Below are 6,420 nucleotides of genomic sequence, written 5' to 3' on the forward strand. Positions count from 1 at the left end.
CCAAGGACAGCTGTAGAAATGACAGAGGGATTAGTATTTGACTGTCCAGAGTCAGAGAGGAAGTTTGTACCTACAGTACAGCTCGAGTGGCCATTGCTAAATCCACGCTATATCACGGACAAAATGAGGCTGTCCACTCAAATGTCCACAAGTGGACAAGAAGCCCACGCAATACCGCGAGCCATGACGGATCAGCGTATACCGCGGACGTCCACGCTATACGACGATATGTCGCGGACCACCAGATACCGCGGTCCACTAGATACCACGAGACACAGTGGTCCACTAAATACTGTGGATCACTATCTAGCGTTGGCCCCTAAATCCATGGGAAGAACCACTAAAAAAACATGAAAATCTTAGCCGTGAAAATCCATTGATTAATCGGATATCAAATTAGTCTGCATTCAAACAATTGTCTTTTTCCGAGCGTAAGTTATTATTGTGTACAGTAGCGATCCTCTACGTATTGCCGTATTCCAGAAACACGTGTAAAGGTAGTTTGCAAGACAAGCAATACACTAAAGATGAAATAAAAGTATAAATTGTTTTAGTAGAACATTTTATCATACATGGTTCATAATTATAAGTGTTTTGCTTCTAAAGTGTTTCATCTCGGGTTGTGACGATGTATAGTTCAGGACGGCGGACGAACCAGTTCTTACAGATGGTTTTGAATATTATAGTTATATTCGTAAGAAGCTATTTTTTATTGTTGCGCCGACTCAAATTGGTTGATGGGCGGAGTCTGAGTGAATTGATAAAGAGTGATTTAATATATGCCACATATTTTAACGTTATTTCAGTTTTTTACATTGCACCACGCACGAGACAGCCGATTGTAAATTAAGGCCCCGATAATGTATAAATAACATGCGATATTTGTATTCGCGCTGTATGGCAAACTAAGAAATCGTCCGTGTATTTTCACATATAACTGGTGTTATCTTAGCATTATGATTATTTAATTGTGACTGGACATCTCTTAAGTATGACCAATCAAGGTATTACCTGAAAACCTGCGACCTCACGCTAGCTATATAGGTAAGCAGGCCACGCGAGGTGTCGCTTGCGGTAAAGTTGAAAGGATCGGCTGCCCGATCGTGCTGAGTGACGTGAAGAGCATTCATATCCTGTCAAAACAATCCACCTGTGTCCCAATTAGTGATGGATAATTTTGCAGGTATCAACTATGTTTGGTAGATAATACGACTGGGCATATTTAAAAACAGACACGTTGATGTTCTGACCTAATTTTACCAACATGTAGAATCTATCGCCTATTTTTTACAGTAGTGCTTTTGTAAACGCAACAGGTTTTGTAGACTGCTTTTGATATATTGAAGATACCATTTATTACAATAATATAGCGATAGTTTCTGATTCAGATAAAAAATATAACCATGCAAAGATTATACTGTACAAATGTTTAACTTTTGTGTCACAAATGAAACGTGTACTGTACTGTTTTGGGGCCTACTGTAGCTACGCATTAACCGAGCGGCTTCGCGCAATAACCATCATAATTATCGCGAAATGAAGAACGTTTAACGATCAATTAACATTGAATTAAATAAAATACTATCATTTTACTTACTTATAAATGTGCCATTGTTCAGGCCGCCGTTGTTACGTATCAGATTTACGATGGATGTGTTTGTGTCTAATGATTTCACTCCGCCGAGATTTTCGCCGATATTGACTCGAATAGTTCGAACTCACGCTTATTTTCTGAAGCATAATTAGGAATAATTCGAACCGGTTCGTCAATATTTATTTAATTTTGTTCTAACTAACCGGAGGTTTACCGTACATCGTAGTTAGTAAACTACTATTTGTAACTAGGAAATGGCAGTCGTCTTCGGTAGTCATTTTCTATGAAACAAACATGTACATTTACTAGCACCGTGCCAGAAGTGTAATTTTTTTTCATGCATTTTCCACCTTTTATTTAGTGTTAACTTTTATTGTTTCATACAGACAAAATACAACAAATATCGCTTCAGGACTGAACAGGATATGGACTGTACCTTTACTGAGAAACAATAACGTTTCAGAAAATATATCAATTACAATGAATTGAACTCCTGTTGCATCAATAATTTATTCTATTTTATCAAAATGTATAGCCAGGATTTGCGTGATAGTTTGAAAATATGGACGGTGTATACCATTTTACTGCCTAAATCTTCTGCTGGATTTTATATACAAAATGTACTTTGTATTGTGATTGCTACCGTGCCGCTAACGATTGCTCTTTCTCCATATTAACTAAATGAAAATATGAATTTTCAAATTAAGAGCAAAAGATAAAAGTTTTCCGAGAATACAACATGCGGATGTGAAAATCTAGAGGATATTTTTCAGATTAAGATAAATTCTACCTATAGTGTTTCACCTATTGTTCGGCTGTACAGAACCGATGTTTACACTGTCTCTGTTCTTGATACGAATGAAATTATCTTGAGGATGAATCATTTTATGTCTTTATGTTCAATAATTAAAAGCTATTGACGCTATGAGTTGTATCTAATAATTCAGAAATGATTAACGATGATTCGTGTATTGTTGTAGGATATACAACGAGGACGAGGATATTTTGCATTTAGATAAATAACGAAGGCCGCAGTTATTACTTAAAATTGCAAAATATCCGAATCCGAGTTGTATATCCTGCATATCCTCGATAAATAGTAAAATGTGTTCAGGATTGTGGATAGAGTTTTTGTCACATGTCGACTCTCTATTTTTCAGGTTGAACTGATTTCCATATAAGGACATAAGATAATTTACTTCACGTTCTAGTAACCAATGATACATTGCATTTATTTGCTGCTAAGAGTCTGCTAAGAGTATATCTTTTTCCCGGTTTCGGAGAATACACGGAGTATATGTTGACAGGTTGTCTGTCTCGTGTATTGGCAATAGCCAATCAGATAGGGCCGTGGGTTAGGTATAGATCAGGTATAGGTTGGGTAGTCATTCTAGCTCAGAACGTCGCACATGTAGTACGGCAAAATGGAAATTTTGCATACATGTAGATATATTGCATTTATAGAGGGATGTTTGGGTGTCGCTAAATAGTTAGAAATCCCAGCTAAAAAAAAAAAAAAAAAAACCTTAAGCATTGTCGGGTTGGTACACCTCCTATTCTCCTATAAATAGGTTTCAGGTTGAGACGTATCTAATGTACTTTACTTACGATTTTTGAATAAATGCCGTCTCCGTCCGTACTAGCGGTCGAGCATATGTGTTGGTTATTAATATATATATACACTGTATATCCCTATAGTATAAGGACATTATATATTTTTAATTACACTGTATATATATATATATATATATATGTATATATAGGTGTAGGGAGTAGAATTCTCATATAGTTCTTATTTTATTTTCATTTTATTGGCTTTGTATATACCTATACAAGTCTCTGATAAAAGTAATTGACATAATTTTTAATAAGTATAACGACAGTGTAATTGCTTATAACATAAATGTTTTATCATGGCCTTAGCTATGCTTATACAGACATATGGGCGTGATATTCTGCAAAGGTAAGTGTGTTTACTGGTGTAACATACAGGTAACGGTACACGTGTACAGGTGACAGCTCCAGCATCTGACCGGGTCCACCCAGCCAAACTCGGTCAGCCGTCACTGATGTGTGTTTGTAATGTGTACATGTGTATATGACCGGTCTTCCTGAAGAAGTCGCACAGTGGGAAGTTCGGTTAGGGGATACACTTCACTGTTTAAAAATGATCATCTCAAAGAAAACAGTAAGCACAGGTGTCCATGTAATTAACAATGGGTGACTTGACAGGTGTGAAAGAAGACTGGCACTTTCGGAGTGAAACGGAGGAAAGCAACTCTTAAAGATGATAATTACTGTATATTTTAGGAAATCCAAAGAAAGAACGCTGATATTTTTATATAGTTTTTATTATTACCGTATATAACGCCTCCGAAGGCAATTGTTGAATAAATATTTTCTTTCTCTGTATACCACTTTCGGTAAAGATAGGATGAATCGGGATAAGTACAAACCCACACATGTTATCTCCATATAACAAGTGTTACCGAAACCAGGGACATATAATTTTCTATTATAACGGGCCATATATAACATGTAGCATCTTACTAATTTTCTATTATAACGTGTCGTTAACATTAAAAATGTGAATAATTTTCTATTTCAACGGGTCTTTGTTACATGTATAATGAATAACGGGCCGTTTATAACATATGTAACGACTTGCATCATAATTATAGCAAATCCACTTGAAGATACCACTATATGTGACTTTCTGATAATTGTCCGAAACTGATGACACGTGTTCATGAAAGATTAGTAACTCCCAGACAGGATTCATAGAGTGAGCTAACTATGGTTAATTATTCTATAGCCAAAATTTTGAGATACGAATTTGTTTTACTTGTAGGGAAAACGGAACTCACTGAATTCCAAAAATAATGTGTTCGATTTCAACAATTTGAAAATGTATTCCCTATAGTATACATGCAAACGCAATTCTTGACAAAATTCAAGCTCAATTTAAGTAAAACCTGTAAAAGCATATCTTAGGAACTGTTTTGAAGTGCATGGAAACCAAACGCCTGAACTCACAAGTAATTATCGGCTTGTGCCGATTAGAGGGCCAGAAATCACAGACACCTATGGTGCAGTGACAGGTGTTATAAGCTTGTGGACCGTAATTTCTCACCTGGCAATTGCTTAGCGATTCGTAACCCTCCGAACATGCTGGTATATTTTTTTCTAATTCCTGTTTTAAGACAAGACATGACTTGCGACACACGAATGGAAAGTAAAATCACAAGGATCTCAATCACTTCACGATAATTACACAAATACAAAAATAACCAAAAAAAAAAAAGAAAAAAAAAAAGAAAAAAATACATTTAAATTATTGCGAATTTAATAAGTTTTACTATTAATTATGACAAGAGGCCCAAAGGGCCTTAACGGTCACCTGAGATTTGAAATATTTCGGCCAACTAAATTGACCCTTTTTGGCCCCACCCATCAGTCCTAATGGGGTCAGTCTATGAAGAGTATTTGATTCTAACATATAGTAGATAAGAAGATTTTTGAAATTTCAGTCAATTTGACCCTTTTTGGCCCCGCCCACCAGCCCCTGGGAGTCAACCAGGGCCAACATGTACATAACATCAAACTGTAATCCCATGCTGATAATTTGAACCAAGTTAGAATGAATTCCAATACAAATCCAACAAATAATAGTCAAAAATGTGATTTCCCTATATAAACTATAGTAAAGTTAACCCTCCTCTCCCAAGGGGCAAACGTGAGACCCTAGGGTCATGAAATTCACAATTTTGGTAAAGCACCTGAAGACCCTTCCATCTATGAAGAGTATTTGATTCTACCATATATCTGAGAGTAGGGAAGAAGATTTTTTAAATTTTAGTCAATTTTACCCTTTTTGGCCCCGCCCACCAGCCCCTGGGAGTCAACTAGGGCCAACATGTACACAACATCAAAGTGTCATCCCATGCTGATAATTTGAACCAAGTTAGAATGAATTCCAATAGATATCCAACAAATAATAGTCAAAAATGTGATTTCCCTATATAAACTATAGTAAAGTTTATCCCCTCCCCAGGGGCAAACGTGAGACCCCAGGGTCATGAAATTCACACTTTTGGTAAAGCACCTGAAGAGCCTTCCATCTATGAAGAGTATTTGATTCTAACATATCTGAGAGTAGAGAAGAAGATTTTTGAAATTTCAGTCAATTTGACCCTTTTTGGCCCCGCCCACCAGCCCCTGGGGGTCAACCAGGGCCAACATGTACATAACATCAAACTGTAATCCCATGCTGATAATTTGATACAAGTTAGAATGAATTCCAATACAAATCCAACAAATAATAGTCAAAAATGTGATTTCCCTATATAAACTATAGTAAAGTTTACCCCCTACCCAGGGGCAAACGTGAGACCCCAGGGTCATGAAATTCACAATTTTGGTAAAGTACCTTAAGACCCTTCCATCTATGAAGAGTATTTGATTCTACTATATCTGAGAGTAGAGAAGAAGATTTTTGAAATTTCAGTCAATTTGACCCTTTTTGGCCCCGCCCACCAGCCCCTGGGGGTCAACCAGGGCCAACATGTACATACCATCAAACTGTCATCCCATGCTGATAATTTGAACCAAGTTAGAATGAATTCCAATAGAAATCCAACAAATGATAGTCAAAAATGTGATTTCCCTATATAAACTATAGTAAAGTTTACCCCCTCCCCTGGGGCAAACGTGAGACCCCAGGGTCATGCAATTCACAATTTTGGTAAAGCACCACAAGACCCTTTCATCTATAAAGAGTGTTTGACTCCACCATATCTGAGAGTAGAGAAGAAGATTTTTGAAGT

This window comes from Pecten maximus, chromosome 19 (assembly GCF_902652985.1).
Source record: "Pecten maximus chromosome 19, xPecMax1.1, whole genome shotgun sequence".
In the NCBI taxonomy this organism is placed as follows: domain Eukaryota; kingdom Metazoa; phylum Mollusca; class Bivalvia; order Pectinida; family Pectinidae; genus Pecten; species Pecten maximus.